Consider the following 18418-nt stretch of genomic DNA (forward strand, 5'->3'; position numbering starts at 1 on the left):
GTAACTCAAGCTAACACACCATTGATTGAAATATTATCTATATCCTATTCCTTTGATAAATATAACTTCAAACGAACCGAGAAGGCCAGGTATGAATATAGAACTCCCTCTTATTCCTTGGGGTTCTGTCTGCAGACATAGCTGTAGTGGGCATCTTCTCACATGCCCCCACACCAATATCTTGATATTTACACCCTTGGGTAATCCCCTCCTCCTGAGTATGGGCAAGACCCATCACGTGCTTCCAAGCAATTGAATGTGGCAAAGGGGATGGGAGGTCAATTCCACGGTTAGGTTAAATAAAGTAGTGACTTCTGTCTTGCTATAGACTCTCCCTTCCTCGCTTTGATGAAGAAAGTCACCATGTAGGAGAGGCTACATGACAAGTACAATGTGGGTGGCTGCCAGTTAACAGCCAGCAAGGAACCAAGGCCTGCAGTCCAGTGTCCCTTGAAGAACTAAAATTCTGCCAACAGTTGTCTGAGCTTAGAAGCAGATCCTTACCCAATCAAGCCTTCAGATGACACTCCAGGCGCGGATAACACCCTGTGAAAGATCCTGAAACAGAGGACCCATCTAAGCCCTGCCCAGATTCCTAACCCACAGAAACTGTAAGGTAATAGATATGTGCTGTTTTAATCACTAAGTGTGTGGCAATTTTTTACACAACAATAGAAAACTAAGATAATGGCTCTGTTGGAAGAGTTGGCCTTTGGCCATGGCTCCCAGGTAGTCACCTACTCATTTTCTCTTCATACCCCCTCTCCTTTTGAATCTTGAGGGGCCTCAAGTTCATTTCTATAGATACCCCAGTTTTCATGTCCATTCTATTATCCCAACTCCCTACTCCTAGATACCGTTTAAACTTAGATACCCTTCAGACCATGCACATACTTAGCTGGTGCTACCGACAGGAGCAATGCTACCCTTGGGAGTACAGGCCAGGGAACAATTTCAAGCAAGCCCCGGAAATGGCTCAAGGTCATTTGTACAGGGAATTCCAGGTCCCAGCTACTCAGAACATCCAAGGCTTCATGTCCTTGCCCTGCCCCCACCCCCGACTCTCCACCTCCCCGGAAAGGGCATAGCTAGAGAAAGGACAGAGCAAGCCTCACCGAAGCACAAGCCGCTCTAAGGCCATCGCTGCACTGTTGAGAAGCACTGGCTGAGGCCCAGGTAGATCGGCTCAGACGCAGAAAGCTGCCTGAGAAGCATAAATGAGCAGATTGCCGCACATCTGAGGGAAATCTTTAAAGGGAGCTGTCGGTTTAGCTGGACCATAAAAATGGGAGGGCTTAGGGAGCAGGAGGAATGGGAAAGCATCCAGCAAATCAGCCAGAAATGAGTTGTTGGTTCCCCGTGATGTAGTTTCTTTAGAGCAGGGTGATGAGGAGTTTGGGCTATGGAGTCAGAGTTCTGTTCAAAGCCCGCCTCTACACCCTAGCCATGTGACGTTAGTCAAATTACCTAAACTCTCTTGAGTATCAATTTCCTCCTCTGTAAAATGGTTATAATAATAGTATCTATCCCATAAATTTGTGGAGAGGATCAATACATGTAAAATGTCTGGGAAGTGCTTCCTGAATATTAGCTATCATTAAGGAAACTGAGGCTCAAAGCAGATGAAAGATTATCTTTCTCCTCCTCAGTGCCACTAGCCTTGCCTTAGGGGTCAGAGCGAGAAGCAAGGAAGGTTTTATTCAGTTCCTGGAATTCTCATTTGTTCAACAAGCATTTATGGTATGGGGGCCAGGGGCAGGCCTCTCTAAGATGGACCACTTTGGCATGAACATTATGGGAATTAAAATCAATCCAAACCCAGCAGATTCAGGAAAAGCTCTTTACCTCCCCCTCAATTGCCTGCTTGTACCAGGAAGAGGGCTATTGACAGATAGTCAGTCCCCTTTACCTAAGGAACTCACTTGCATCATAGGACAATCTTTGTTTTCCAAACATCTACTGCTAAGGGTCTTTCCTCCTTTTGTATCCTCAGACCCTACTTTCTTCTTAGCTCATATAAGCAGAGACTTCATTTCATAGGCACCTATGGGCGCCTAAGGAAACAGGTGTTCTGCTTTTGCTCATTAGAGTTTAGAAACTGCTTGCTGTGGTTGGAATGTTTGTGTCTCCCCAAATTTGTATCTTGAAATTCCCAGCCCCAAAGGTGATGGTATTAGGAGGCGGGGCTTTCGGCTGGTGCTTAAGTCTGGGGGTGGAGCCCTCGTGAATGGGATCAGCGCCCTTATTAAAGCAGCGCCTACCCTCCTTGCCATGATAGAAGTCGGCAACTCGGCAGAAGAGGGCCTTCGCTTGGCTGTGCTGGCAACCTGATCCCAGATGTCCAGCCTCTGGAATGGTGAGACAGAAATTTCTGTTGTTCTGAGATGTTTCTGAAAAGTATCAAGAAAAAGACAAATTTCAAAAAGAACAGGCCCCAAACCACTCAAAACATTAAAAAGCAAAGAAATAACTGTTTTCTAAATAAGTTATAAGTTAAAATTGTATTTGCTCCTAATTTTTGCTGTTTAACCATTTTTCTTCACCTTGCTCTCTGACTCAGTAAATTCCAGACTGTTCAACGGAATTGTTATAAACCATAAGTAAATAGAACTCATTTGTAAAACCATGCCACAGTGTTAAAACTAAACTATATTGAGAAAAAAAGAAATTTCTGTTCTTAAGCCACCCAGTGTGTGTTACTTCCAGAGATCAGGCTGAAAAGACGGGGGGCCGAGCTGGCCCAGAGCAAAATGAGAGTGGAGGGCCCCATGTTCAAAAAGTAGGAGAGAAGCTTTTCTCTTTTTTCTGTGGTCTCCCTCTTGACTTTTCCTGAGTTTTAAAATTTGCCATTTAATGTCATGGTCCCCTGGGCATGGGGACACCTGCAGGGTGACCACAGGCCCTCACAAGGCTTCTGGCACTTTGCCTCAGTTCCCACCCTCCCTGTGTTTGCTACCCAGGCTCCTGCTGAGGGTGTTGCATTTACAGGCAGACCTCTGAGCTCCGGTTGGAGCAAAAGTGATCTCAGCTGGGAGAGAGCAGAGCAGCCAACAGCAACCTGGTATTTGAGGTGATTAATCAATGCACTTGGAAATTTCCTCCTGCTTTGGCCTCAGCCTGCACCTGAACTGTGGTTGAGGCAGCAGTACATTTCTGTATAATCTCTTTTGACAGCCAGGCGGAGGGCAAACCCACAAGACTAACCCAATTACAGTAAAAGAGAGATCTGGCTGCTCCCTGTTGACAAGGTCAGCACAAGGGCATCCCAATTCAGGGATATAGCTCTTCTGGACCAGCGAGCTGCCGGCACAGAAAGTACTTTCCTTCCCAGCTCTTTGGCATATTTTTACTTTGTGACAAATGGTGGCTGTCGCTCCTAGGCTATGTCAAGTAGGGTGATATGAAGGGAGCCGCGTGGAGTGGGCTCCCTGCACCCCCTTAGCCAGGCCTGAGATGCATCAGCCCAGGAGGGGACATTCAGTGGTCAGAGACCCCATCAGGGACTTAGGAAAACCTGAGGTCTCTTCCGATTCTGTATCTCCTGGAGTGGCCTCGGGTAGACATTCAGCCTCCCTGAGCCTCAGTATTTTCTTCTGTAACATAAAGATATTAAATTAGACTTTTTTCCCAGCTTTGATACCCTCTTATTTGACATTCCATCTGGTCAAGGATTTAAAAGAGGTATTTCAGTCTATGCAGTTGATTTTATAGGAAGGGTATCAAGGACATAGGGCAAAATGAGGTATAAACTGTAAGATGTGTTGCTAGCATAGGGCACCACTGAGGGCATGTAAAGAAGAAAGGGGCATGTTCAGGGCTGAACCTGAGGAAGACAAAGTAGGATGCCAAGTTCCAGAAGAACTGAGGATAAAAGAAGCCATTTAAGGGGTTCTGCACATATGTTTGCTTACACCAGTATCAAGTTGCCTTCCTGAGGGCTGTCTGGGTTTACGCTCCCCTCAGCAGGCTAAGAGAGTTAATTCCTCATAAACCAATTATTATTTGGCATTATCAGACTTCTACACTTTTGCCAACTAAACGGGTGTGAGTTGGCATTTCATTGTAATTTTTCTTGCATTTGCCAGTTAGTAATATGGTTGAACATCTTTTTGTGTATTTATCTGATTGTTTTAAAGTAATCTCTGTACCCAATGTGGGGCTCAAACTCATGACCCCAAGATCAGGAGTCAGATGCTCTACTGACTGAACCAGCCAGGTGCCCCGCATTTATTGGGTATTTATGTTTCCTCTCTTGTAGTTTCCTGTTCAGTCTTTTGTCTATTTTTCGTGTTCTTTTAAAATCTCCCCTATCCCCATAGATTCTGGATACTAATCTTTTGTCAGTTACATGCAATATAAATGTATTTTCCCAGTGTGTAGAGAATTGTTTCCCAGAGTAGAGAATTCTTCTCTACTCTGAAATCATAAAGCTATCCTTTATTTCTCCTATATTTTCTAAAACTTGTAATGTTTTCTTTTTCATTTTTAGGCCTTCATACACTGCACTTAGGTTTGTATATAGTGTAGGATAAGGAAAGATCATATTGGATCTAATTTTATCTTTTCTCACGTGGATAGCTAGTTGTCCCAGCACCACATCCTGGATGGTTCATGGTTGAGCCAACAAAAGGTGAGACTAGCCAAGTTGCCCGTTCTCAGGAATCTGGAGCTGAGAGTGAGCACCTTCATTTTCGCACCCTGGGCACCTTGCTTGCCTCATTATTTTCCTGCCTTGCTGTCATTCTCCCCTTCCAGGGAACCCAGCGCATGGCAGAAAGGCTTGTCCTGATTCACACACACATAAGATGTTGGGTCTCCTGTCTAGGAATGTAGGTTCCTGAGACAGAAGAGTCTTTGTTTAGAAATTTTACAGTTACCATACATACATATTAGTTTTACGTGTGCGGTATAATGATTCAGCAATTCTGTACATTACTTAGTGCTCATCGTGATAAATGTGCTCTTAATTCCCATCACCTGTTTCACCCATCCCCCACCCATCTCCCCTTCGGTAACCATCAGTTTGTTCTTTACCATTCAGAGTCTGGTTTTTGGTTTGTCTCTTTTTTCCATTGTTTTGTTTTTTAAATTCCACATATTAGTGAAATCATATGGTATTTGTCTTTCTCTGACAGGCTAATTTTGCCTAGCGTTATACTCTCTAGACCCATCCATGTTGTTGCAAATGGCAAGTTTTTTTTTTTTGGCTGAGTAATACACCGTTGTGTGTGTGTTGTGTGTGTGTTGCATGTGTTGTGTGTGTGGTGTGTGTGTGTGTGTGTGTGTGTGTGTGTGTGTATTTCCTCTTCTTTATCCATTTATCAATTGATAGACACTTGGGCTCCTTCCATAAGTTAGCTATTGTAAATAATATGTGGTAAACAAGTAAGCACATATATCTTTTCAAATTAGCATTTTCTTATTCTTTAGGTAAATACCAGTAGTGGAACTACTGGATCATATGGTAGTTCTATTTTTAATTTAAAAAAAATTTTAACATTTATTTATTTTTGAGGGATAGAGACAGAGCATGTGTGGAGGAGGGGGTTAGAGACGGAAAGGGAGACACACAATCCAAAGCAGGTGCCAGGGTCTGAGTTGTCAGCGCAGAGCCCGATGTGGGGTGTGAACCCATGAACTGTGAGCTCATGACTTGAGGCCAAGTTGGATGCTTAACCAACTGAGCCACTCAGGCACCTCTATTTTTAATTTTTTGAAGAACCTCCATACTGTTTTCCACAGCGCCTGCACTGATTTGCATTCCCACCAACTGTGCACAAGGTTCTTTTTTCTCCACGTCCTAACCAACACTTGTTGCTTGTTGTGTGTGGTTTTTTTAAAGTTTATTTATTTATTTTTGAGAGAGACTGGGTGTGTGCATGCCTGAGCATGGAGTGGGGAAGGAGCAGAGAGAGAGGGAGAGAGAGACTCCCAAGCAGGCTCTGTGCTATGAGCATTGAGCACTAACTGGATCTCAGGAACTGTGAAATCATGACCTGAACCAAAATCAAGAGTCAAACGCTTAACTGACTGAACCATCCTGGTGCCCCTGTTGTGTTTTTAATTTTAGCCATTTAACAAGTGCAAGGTAATATCCCATTGGGGTTTTGATTTGCATTTCCTTGATGATGAGTGGATATTGAGCATCTTTTCATGCCTGTTGGCCATCTATATGTCTTCTTTGGAGAAATGTCTCTTCATGTCTTCTGCCCATTTTTTATTTGGGTTTTTGATATTAAGTTGAATAAGTTCTGTTTTGTTTTGGATACTAACTCTTTATTAGCTATGTCATTTGTGAATTCCTTCTCCTACTTAGTATCTTGTCTTTTAGTTTTACTTTCCTGTGCAGAAGCTTTTAATTTTGATGTAGTCACAATAGTTTATTTTGCTTTTGTTTTCCTAGCCATATCAGGAGACATATCTAGAAAAATGTTGCTATAGCTGATGTCAGGGAAATTGCTGCCTGCGCTCTCTTCCAGGATTTTTATAGCTTCATGTCTCATATTTAGGTCCTTAATCCATTTTGAATTTATTTTTGTGTATGCTGTAAGAAAGTGTGTTTCATTCTTTTGCTGGTAGCTTTCCAGGTTCCCCAACACCATTTATTGAAGAGACTGTCTTTTAGTCATTGCATATTCTGGCCTTCTTTGTCATAGATTAATTGACCATATAAATCTGGGTTTATTTCTGCTTTCTCTATTCTGTTCCATTGATATAGATCATGTAGGTGTTTTTCTACCAGTCCCAAACTGTTTTGATTACTACAGTTTGTAGTATATCTTGAAATATGTGATACCTCCAGTTTTGTTCTTCTTAAAGATTTCTTTGGCTATTCAGCGTCTTTTGTGGTTCCATACAAATTTTAGGATTATTTGTTCTAGTTCTATGAAAAATGCTCTGTGTATTTTGATAGGAATTACACTGAATCTGTAGATAGCTTTGGGTTGTATAGACATTTAAACAATATTTATTCTTCCAATCCATGAGCATGGAACACCTTTCTGTTTGTTTGTGTCATCTTTAGTATCTTTCATCAATGTTTTACAATTGTCAGAGTATAGGTCTTCCATCTCCAAGTTTATTCCTGGGTATTTTACTATTTTTGGTGCAATTATAAATGGCACAGGTTTCTTAATTTCTCATTCTGCTACTTCATTATTAATGCATACAGATGCAACAGATTTGGCATATTACAACCCTATTGAATTCATTTATCAATCCTAGCAGTTTTTTGGTGGAGTCTTTAGGTAGGATTTTTTTAATATATAATAGCCATATCATGTGTAAACAATGACAGTTTTACATCTTCTTTACCAATTTGGATACATTTTATTTCTTTTTCTTATCTGATTGCTGTGGCTAAGACTTCCAGTACTATGTTGAATAAAAGTGGTAAGAGTAGATGTACTTGTCTTCTTCTTGATCTCAGGGGAAAAGCTCTGAATTTTTCACCATTGAGTATTATGTTTACTGTGGGTTTTTCATATTACGTTGAGGTATATTCACTCTAATCCTACTTTGTTGAAGGTGTTTATTATGAATGGATATTTTACTTTGTCAAGTACTTTTTCTGCATCTATTGAAATGATCATATGGTTTTTATCCTTTCTCTTATATTGATATGATGTAGCATATTGATTGATTTGGAAATACTGAGCCACACTTGCATCTCAGGAATAAATCCTATGTGATTGTGGTGAATGATTTTTTAAAATGTATCGTTGGATTCAGTTTGCTACTATTTTATTGAGAATTTTTGCATCTATGTTCAGAGATAATGGACTATAATTCTTTTTTTGTAGTGTCTTTATGTGGTTTTGGTATCAGAGTAATGCTGGCTTAATAGAATGCAATTCATAGAATGAATTTGGAAGTTTTCCTTCCTCCTCTGTTTTTTTTTTTTTTAATACTTTGAGAAGAATTAACTCTTCTTTAAATGTTTGGTAGAATTTGCTTATGAAGCCATCTGATCCTGGACTTCTGTTTGTTGAGAGTTTTTTTTTTTTTTTTTATTACTGATTCAATTTCATTACTGGAATCAGTCTGTTCAAATATTCTGTGTCTTCCTGCCTCAATTTTGGGAGGTAATATGTTTCTAGGAATTTATCCATTTCTTCTAGGTTGTTCAGTTTGTTTAAAAAAAATTTTTTTTACATTTATTTATTATTGAGAGACAGAGAAAGACAGAGCATGAACTGGGTAGGGGTAGAGAGAGAAGGAGATACAGAATCCAAAGCAAGCTTCAGGCTCTGAGCAAGCTGGCAGCACAGAGCCTGATGCAGGGCGTGAACCTGCAAACTACAAGATCATGACCTGAGCCAAAGTCAGTTGTTGGACCAAATGAGCCACCCAGGTGCCCTCAGGCTGTTCAATTTGTTAGGTATTCAATTTTCCATAATATTCTCTTATAATTCTTTGTATTTCTGTGGTGTTGGTTGTTATTTCCTTTGATTTAGTTTCAGTCCTTTTTCTCTCTCTTTTCCTCTCTTTTTAATGAGTCTGGCTAAAGATTTATCAATTTTGTTGATCTTTCCTTTTTAAAATTTTATTTTATTTATTAAATATATATATTTTTTTTTTCAAATTTTGTTGATCTTTTCAAAGAGCCAGCTCCTGGTTTCATTGATCTGTTCTATTGGCTTTTTGGTTTCTATTTTAGTTCTGCTCTAATCTTTATTATTTCCTTCCTTCTACTGGTTTGGGGTTTTATTTGTTCTTCTTTTCCTAGCTCTTTTAGCTATGAGGTTAAGTTCTTGATTTGAGATTTTTCTTGCTTCCTTAGGTAAGCCTGTATTGCTGTAAACTTCCCTCTTAGAACAACTTGTGCTGCTTCCTCAAGATTTTGGACGATGGTGTTTTCATTTTCATTTGTCTCTGTATTTTTTAATTTCCTCTTTGACTTCTTGGTTGACTCATTTATTGTTTTATAGCATGTTATTTAATCTCCATGTATTTGTGCTCTTTCCAGAGTTTTTTCTTGTGGTTGATTTCTAGTTTCACAGTGTTGTGATCAGAAAAGATTCACAGTATGACTTTAAGTTGTTTCAATTTGTTGAGACTTGTTTTGTGGCCTAATATGTGATTTATTCTGGAGAACATTCCATGTGCACTTGAGAAGAATATATATTCTGCTGTTTTAGGATGGAATGTTCTGAATATGTTAGATCCATCTGCTTCAACACATAATTCAAAGCCATTGTTTCCTTGTTGATTTTCTGTTTGGATGATCTATCCATTGATGTAAGTGGGGTGTTAAAGTCCTCTACTATTATTGTATTACTATTGATTACTTTCTTTATGTTTGCTATTATGTATTTGGGTGCTTCTATGTGCAGTTCATACTTCAACTATTATATCTTCTTGCTGAGTTTTTCCCTTTCTGTTTATATGGAATCCTTCTTTGAGTCAGGAGAGTCTTTATAAAGAAGAAGGAAAAGGAGCCCTGAATCTCCTGTCTGCTCCAGACTAAGGAAAGAGAGAAGCCTGGTGGGAGAGGAAGGAGAGAACAGGTCCGTTGTATTGCCGCTGAGGTTCTATTGAAGGCTTTTATAGTTTTATGACACTTCTGGGGGGAAGAGGCTGGTATAACAGGGATTGTCCTCTCCATGCTGTCTTGAGAGGACCCCGAAGGGTCTGGTACTTGGAGATTCTGCCACTTGCCTTCTCCAGAGAATGTAGGAAGTTCTTGAGGACACCTCAGAAAGTTTAAGCTACACTATAGATGTGGAACAGGGAACAGTAGAAGTAGAGAAAGATTTTCTTCTTTTAGTTCTCTTTTAGTCTTCCTAAATGTAGCTGGAAGAAAGCCTCCCATTGGTCAAACTGGTCTAGCCTCTCCTAACACTTGCTAACTTCCTTTTTAGCTCCTGAGGCTCAATCTCTAGGAGATATGGTATCTGACTAAATTTTTAATCACATTGTTTTGTTTTCATTGTATTCATTTTTGGAGGGTAGGCCTTTATTCTGGCAAGTAGTGGCAGTTTGCTATTACTGATGCTAATAGAAAGTTCCTTTTTAAAATTTGTTTATTTATTTTGGAGAGAGAGAGAGTAAGAGAGCAAGCAAGTAAGGGAGGGGCAGAGAGGGATGGGAGAGAATCCCAAGCAGGTTCTTCACTGTCAGCACAGAGACCAATGTGAGGCTTGAATTCTTGAACTGAGATCATGACCTGAGCAGAAATCAACTTAAACAACTGAGCCACCCAGGTGCCCTGAAAGTTCCTTTTTAGTATATGCACTAGAGCAAAGAAGCTTATTATATGTATATAAAATCATATGGATGTGTGCATTTGGATAAAGAGATGTAGGAAAGGAGAATCACCCAAATGGTGATGGTAGTTATCTTACATTGATTTTTGTTTCCCTTATTGTTGTGTGTACTATTTGTATTTTTAATAATGAACATGTATTATTTACATAATCAGAAAATAACTATTTTTGTTATGGATAAATATATATATGTATATATATATATATATTTAAAGGAATATATTAAGTACATAATAATACAAGAAATATGTGGATTTAGCCATATGGTTGACTTAGCCTGATGTAGGGCTCATTCTGGGAGACTATGAAGAATGAGGAGAGCTGGCTGAACCCAGGCTAAGAGCAAGGACAGGTTTCCTGTCATGGAAAATTAGGTGCCTAGCTCTCAGGGGCTGTACTTTGTCCTATCAATATTGTTCAGAAGATCCCATTTCAGAGTCTCAGTTATTCCTTCTGAATCAGGTAAAAAAAAAAACATTGATCTTTTTTGGTGGGATGGTGTGTTAGACCTTTGCCTAGGCTGCATTTCCATGTGCCTGGTTGGGGTGGACAAAGGGAATCTATCCAAGGTCTAGATGTCTCTGATTTGTGAGTGCTGTCCTGTGAATAATCTGTTGTACCAGAGAAGACAGGAGAGAGACTTCTGTGCTGGGTTGTTCCCCATCCACAGAGTGCCCACCGTCTGGCTCTCTTCCCAAAGAGTCCTGGCAACTAGTGCCAGTTTATGGTGTTGGCCCTTCCTAAAGGAGGGCATAATTTAATAGGAGTCCATTGGGCAAGCATTTGTGATGTGTAGCCCTAGGAATTTACTGCCCTCAGGAAAAGGCTGTTTTTCAGATCACACCCAAGTTACTGTTTAATCTTTAATGGAGCCAACATTGTCCAGATACAACAAAGGGCAGACAATTAATCCTAGACCTTCCTTGGGAATTTACCTGGCTTTATGATCTGATTCCTGTTCTGGGTGTCTGATTATGGGCTAGAGAGGGGTTGGGCTGATGGTGTCCACCAATCATGAGATAATACAAAGCATGTAACCACTAATCAGTAGGCATTGTAATCACTAGGACCAGACAATCACAAGCCCTGCCCTCTTGGAGATGGCAGTCTGACGGAGAAGATGGAGACATAATGGCAGGTGTGAAGAGGATGTGCAGCACAGGAGGGGGGCCGCCGTAGCACACAGCAGTGATCTCTGAAAGGGGGGCGAGGAGGAGTGTCTGAGCAATAGATATTTAGACTGAACACAAAGAAAGAGTTTGCCAGGAGGAGAAATCCAGGAAGAGGGAACTGTGTATGCAAAAATCTAGAAGCCAGAAGAACCCTCCTGTGTCCAGCTGGGTGGTTAAAGAAGAGAGAACAGGGTGAGAGGAGAGGTAGAGCCAAGATCCTATAGGACTTCCTGGGACACAGGAGTCCTCAATCAAGGGTGATTTTGTCCCCCAGGGACATCTAGCTAGGTTGTCACAGTTTGGTTGTCACAAAAGTGTGTGTGTGTGTGTGTGTGTGTGTGTGTGTGTATGGGGGTGGGGGAGAGGGTGTTCCCGGCATCTGGTGGGAAACTGTCACAGGTGCTGTGAAATATCCTGCAATGCCCAAGACAGCCCCCAGCAACAAAGAATTAGCCTGCCCAAATGTCAATAGTGCTGACGTTCCTTATTCTAAAGCCAGTGGGAAGTCATGACAGGGTTTTACACAGGAGGGGCACATGATCAAATTTATATTCTACAGTGATTAGTCTGGCTACTTTGAGGAAATTTCAAGATCTAGCTATTCCAGTTTCAGGCAACTCTCTTAGTAGTTGTGGACCATTCTCCAGCTTGGGAATTTCTAACCTCTATGATTTTTCTCCCCCTTGGAGCTTAACTTTGATTACTTTGTGGCCATCTAGGTATCTACTAGGGCGGGGAAAGCAATTCAGGTACATAGTCAGAGCTAAGTAGGCCAGGGTGTTTTCTACTGGATATAAAAGGTACTGCATGGGGTGCTTGGGTGGCTCAGTTGATTAGGCATGCGACTTTGGCTCAGGTCATGATCTCATGGTTTGTGAGATCGTGTGGGACTCTGTGCTGACAGCTCAGAGCCTGGAGCCTGTTTCGGATTCTGTGTCTCCCTCTCTCACTGACCCTCCCCTGCTTGAGCTCTTTCTGCCTCTTAAAAATAAAAAACATAAAATAAAAATTAAAAAGGTACTGCACTAGGGCCCACAAAATATTTAAGGGGAGTGTGGCAGGCAGAAAATGCCCCTCCAAAGATGTCAATGTCCTAATCCTCAAAACCTGTGAATATGGCAAAAGGATTTTGTAGGTATGATTAAGTTAAGGAACTTGAAATGGGCAAATTCTCCTACATTGTCTGAATAAGTCAGTGTAATCACAAAGGTCCTTATAAAAGGGAGACAAGAGGTCAGATTCAGAGGAGATATGATGACAGAAACTGAAGCCAGAGAGAGAGAGAAAAGGAGAGTTTTGAAAATGTCATGCTGCTGGCTTTGAAGAAGGGGGATGGGACCAGTGGTAAAGCAATAAATTTCTGTGTCACTAAATTTCTGGCAATTTGCTGAAATAGCAGTAGGAAACTAATATGGCCTGGAAAAAGTTCTTGTTTTGTTTTTGTCTTTTAAGTAAACTCTACCCCCAATGTAGGGCTCAAAATCACAACCCCAAGATCAAGAGTCATATGCTGTACCAGCTGAGCCAGGCAGATGCTTTGGGCCTGGAAAAAGTTTTAATTAACTCTGAAATAAACAAGGAAATCTACAAAATAGAAGTTAATAAATGCGGTTTATTTTAATAATTATTTTATAATAATTAATACATACAAAATGGCATAAAGACGAACATAACACACAACCAGGTTATTTTCCACCCAACACAAAAAATAAAGTAATTTTAATACAGCTGAAGACTCTTGCAGACCCATCTTGGATTTAATTTCCTTCTCTTCCTTCCAGAGGTAATCAGTGTCCTAAATTTGGCATTTATTATTTCTATACATTTTTAATACCTGTACAACCAAACAATATGTAGTACTGCTTTGCATGCTATTTTATGCACATGGCATTGTAATGTATGTTTTCTTCTGCAACTTGTTATCTGTTTCTAAAATGGTTTGGAAATCATTCTTATTGATGGGTATGGTGACTGTATATTACCCTATTGTGTGAATATGTCATTCTTAATTTATCTATTCTGCTGATATACATTTAAGTTGTTATCAGTTTTGGCTATCACAAATAATGGTGCCATAAACATTTTTGTACCTTTCTCTTGCACCCTTTCTGCAAGGGTTTCTCTAGGGTTGGTTCCTAGGAGTGAAAGTGTTGGGACACTGGATAAACAGCTTTTCTGGAGAGTTCCAAACCACTCTTCAAAGAGACCTAGCCAATCTACATTCAATCACCAATGCATATAAACCTGGCATTGATGTTGGTCTTGTTAGACTATAAAATTTTGGTTGAAACGATGGGGGTGAAATGATATGTTATTGTGGTTTTAACCTTCCTTTTCTACATTACTGTGGAATTGAGTATCTTTTCCTATGTTTATAGATCATTTCTGTTTCTTCCTCTGTGAATTGCCTGTTCATCTTTTTGCCCATTTTTTTGCAGGGCTGGTTGTCTTTTTCTCATTAGTTTGTAGAAATTATATGATTTTGGATACTAATTCTCTACAGCTATATATGTTGTAAATATCGTTTCCCATTTTGTGGTTTGTCTTTTCATGAACGCATGGTGTCTATTGAGGCAGGAATATCATTTCATCCAAGACAGTATTTGGTCAGAAATTCAGTTCCATGGTCCCCATAGGATCCTGGTCTGTTACTTAGCTTTAAGCTGTGGCTGATGTGGATAGTTAAATGGGGCTCCATAAAACAGTTTTCAGAGTTGAGGAGTGTATTCCAGAGGTTTTCAGTTTTGTTAATAATTCATTATGAAATGATATCCACCTATTTACTTAAATCAGACACATGAATTCAATGCCTACAGGGGGCCAGGTGGGTAATGTAGAGACTGCAGTGGGCTGGTGGGGCATGCACCCCTCTTGGGGGCACCTATCTGATGCTGCCCTAAGTATTTTAGTCCTCACCACAACAATGAAGTGGATACCAGTTTAACCCTCATTTTACAGACAAGGAAACAGGTTTAGAGAGGTTAAGCCACTTGCCCAAAATCACATAACTAGAAAGTAAAAGAACCAGGATTCAAAACCAGGCTGTCTGCCTCTGTGGCCCACACTTTCAACTCTGATGCTAAAATGCTGCTCAAAGCACAAGGAAGATGTCCTGTTTCTCTTACTCCCACTGGCAGCCAGCATTGTGCCTCCGTGTAGGGAGTATGAGGGCCTGGTGAGGACTGCAGCCTGCTGGGGAGGAAATGCCTGCTAAGTGGGCCTTCCATTCCAGCTGCCTGAGGTTAGCAGGGAACACAGACCTAGTGGTGCCAGATCTCCTGATTTTTTTCAAGAGAAGCTGGAAAGCCAGATTTTTGTGGGAATGGCAACTGATTTTTAAGTACTGGCAATCAAATTCAATAATATTACAATACAGCTTAGGCCAAATAAAAAATTTTTGTGGGCTGTGACTTTATGACCTTTTATGTGGCCCAGATGATTCAGGTTTACAGCCTGAACCGCCTTTGAGAGTGTGCAGTTCCATAAGAACTATATGAAATAACGTTTTGTTCTACTTGTAATAATCTCTTTCAAGTGACAAGTATTTCCTGTATTATAATGCTTAGGCATTTGGAGCCCCTCGTACAATCCCACAGACTTTGATCGTATCTCATATTAGTTGTCTCCTTTGCAGACAGAAGTTGCAATTGATAAAATAGTCACAGAACCTGAGACTGATGTTCTGCTGAGCCTTACGGAAATTACTGCTTTTTGATCCCAGGCCAAAGCAAGTGTCTTGATGTCTATAATTTGCTTGAAAATACTGCAGTATTGTGGCTTAGTACTGTGGACTTGCTAGTTAGATTAAGCTTCAGTTCCAAGGGCAGTCTATATCCACAGAGTGTCAGCTCGCATTATACCAAAACGGCCATCTGCCAAGGTGGTCCCTGCAAGTGCTTGAGGAATCTGTATTTTGATGTACAGCAGATACTGTGAGTCAGCCCAACAAATATTATAAATGGATGAAATTCGTAGCCTGTTTAACTAGCATGAAGAGTGATAGAAGGGGGCTCTCACTGATGAAATTAAAAGATAGTCAAAATATGTGAATGGGCTAAAACAATTTAGAGGCAGTCTTCACATTTGCCTGAACAGGAGCTAGGAGTCTGTCAAGGCCTTTAACACGCACCTGTAGGGATGGTGCCAGACATTTGACCCTGAACCATTCCCATTTCCATGCGTAGCTATCAGAGGGCTTCTAGGTGCCTGATCCTGACCACAAAGATAGCGAATCCTGCCTCTGCAATGTTGAGGACTCTGCCTCCAGTCGACCGTTCATGCCAGGTAGTGGATAGATCACTTAAAAAGACAAGAGCTGGGCCTCCATGGAACCCACAGAGCAGGTTGCGTGAAATGTTCTGTGCCTCATTGCCCACAAATGTTTGTTTAGGAAATGTCCGTAGAGGGTGTAAGGTTTGGTCTGAGACTTGCTTTCATGATAATTTAATAACAAGATGGCGAGTGAACATCTGACTCTCACCTACTTCAAAACATCATGGGCTACTTATAGACTAAAATGAACTCGGACTAGTTCCCAGCAAGAAATGGAGGAGCCAGACCTCCGAGATGAGAGGCAGCAACTGAAAGCCCCGGGACTACATGATCATTCTTGCTCCTGTGCCTTCCATGGGGCAGATGGAACTTTGAGACCAGCCTGGAGACACCTTTCTTCTGTTTCTTTCCCCAGCCTTGTGAGGTTACCTAGAGGGTCTGTTGAGCATCTGAGTTTGCGGGCGCCCGGTAGAATCGAGCAGCTCCTGGAAATCAGGCCCCTCCCACAAGAGGAAGCAAGCAGAAAAGCGGGGCTCAGGGAGCCAGCTCTGGGGATCCTTCCCAGCAGACATTTTAAGGCAAAGTCTGAATTAGTCAGAGAGGTGGTTTTTCGTATGTATTTTTTTCAAAAAGTATCTTCCATGGCTACACTGTGCTGGAGTCTGAGAGCCTACAGACCCTTTCCTTGTTTTTTAAAGGCTAACAGAATATCTTTCTGTTTCAGTAAATAGATTGATAAATATAATAAAGCTCTCCTTTAGGGATTGGCATAGCATAAACCAATTATTCCTTGGAAGAAATTCCTCTGCTTTAGCCTTTCTGTAAGTCCATTTGTTTTTCTGTGAAAACTTCACTTTATAAATCGTTCCCTTTTCCCTTTTATTTATTTATTTTGCTATGGTCCCTATAGGCTCACTGTGGTCCCCTTCAAACTTCAGCATCTATCTCTCCTTCAATTCTTATTCATGCTCCCTGGCTGGCCTAAATCTCCAAAATTACGCTTCAGCCTGGGGCTCTCCCCTGTCCCCAGCAGAGATAAGTGTCATTGATTCCAAAGCGTCTCTCTGTTTCATGCATATATACCTTTTCTCCCCAATGAAATTTTAGGCCTATCAAGGACAGGATCTATTTTTAACTTCTTTTGTCCTACAGTACCTGTCCTATACCACCTACTCTACAAATAAATTCTCAGTAAATAATCATTTCTCCCTCCACCTAGAAGATTTACAATCTGGGGTGCCTGGGTGGCTCAACCAGTTAAGTATTTGACTCTTGATTTCAGCTCAGGTCATGATCTCATGGTTTGTGAATTAGAGCCCCACATCGGGCTCTGTACTACCAGATTCTCTATCTCTCTCTCTCTCAACTCCTCTCTCTCTGTCCTTCCCCTGCTTGCTTGCTTGCTCTCTGTCTCTCAAAATAAGTAAATACATTTTTTTTAATGTTTTATTTATTTTTGAGAGAGAGAGAGAGAGAGAGACAGCATGAGCAGGGGAAGGTCAGAGAGAGAGGGAGACACAGAATCTGAAGACAGTTTCCAGGCTCTGAGCTAGCTGTCAGCACAGAGCCTGATACAGGACTCGAACCCACAAACTGCGAGATGATGACCTGAGCCAAAGTCAGATGCTTAACTGACTGAGCCACCAAGGTGCCCCTAAATCACTTTTTAAAAAAATGATGATTTACAATCCAAAAATATATAATTCTATTTAAAGTAAATGGAATGCTAGGTTGGGAGTAGGGTCACCATGATTATAGCTAACATGTTTTTAGCATTTATAAATGCAGAATCTTATTTAATCCTCATATAACAATCCTCTGAAGTAGGCACTATCATCCTCAGTTACCAATGAAAAGATTGAGACACAAAGAAGCTTAGTAATTTGTCCAAGGTCACAGGGGAGCCCTGCCCTGGAGGAGTCCCAAATTCTGCAAAATGATCTGATGGAAGAACGGAGAGGGTTGCACAGGGAGAAACAAACTGACTTCTCAGCAAAACTGTGAGGCCTCTTTACTAGTTTAGTAGTTTAAATATATATTTACAAATTCCATGAAGGGCGCCTGGGTGGCTCAGTTGGTTAAGCATCCAACTTTAGCTCCCGTCATGATATCACGGTTTGTGAGTTTGAGCTCTGCATCGGGCACTGTGCTGACAGCTCAGAGCTTGGAGCCTGCTTCCAATTCTGTGTCTCTTTCTCTTTCTGCCCCTCTCTTGTTCTCTCTCCCTCTCAAAAATAAACATTAAAAACAAAACAAAACAAATTCCTTGATACTCTTCCCATCAAAAGACTAATGACCTCACCTTGAGAATGAACTGTCTTGCATATATGTAGAATAGCATGTGGCAGGAATGACAATGAATGACTCCTGAGGCTAAGTTACAAAAGCCATTATGTCTTTCTCCTTGCTCTCTCGGTCACTCACTCTGGGGGAAGCCAGCTGCTCTGTTGTGAGACCATTCAAGCAGCCCAATGGAGAGATCCATGTGGCAAGAAGCGGAGGCCTCCTGCTAATAGCCAGTGAGGAACTGAGGCCTTCTGCCAATAGCCATGTAAGCAAACCATCTTGGAAGCAGATTCTCTGGTCCCTGTCAAGCTGTCACATGCGAGCAGCCCCGGCTGACTTCTTAAGTACATCACAGGAGACCCTGAGAGTCCCTCAGCTAAACCACTCCGCAATTCCCGCCCCGCACAACCCGTGAGCTGA

General features: G+C 41.2%; 1 long non-coding RNA gene across 1 annotated transcript in view; it reads right to left on the reverse strand.

The window, feature by feature from the left end:
• LOC115289008 overlaps window positions 1-1176 on the reverse strand; it is a 31922-nt gene extending 30746 nt beyond the window's left edge. Inside the window, exon 1 of the long non-coding RNA XR_003907333.1 lies at window positions 1116-1176. This is a non-coding gene — a long non-coding RNA (uncharacterized LOC115289008). The remainder of the gene's footprint in view (window positions 1-1115) is intronic.
• Window positions 1177-18418: the final 17242 nt, after the last annotated feature.

Source organism: Suricata suricatta, chromosome 4 (assembly GCF_006229205.1).
Source record: "Suricata suricatta isolate VVHF042 chromosome 4, meerkat_22Aug2017_6uvM2_HiC, whole genome shotgun sequence".
Classification (NCBI taxonomy): Eukaryota; Metazoa; Chordata; class Mammalia; order Carnivora; family Herpestidae; genus Suricata; species Suricata suricatta.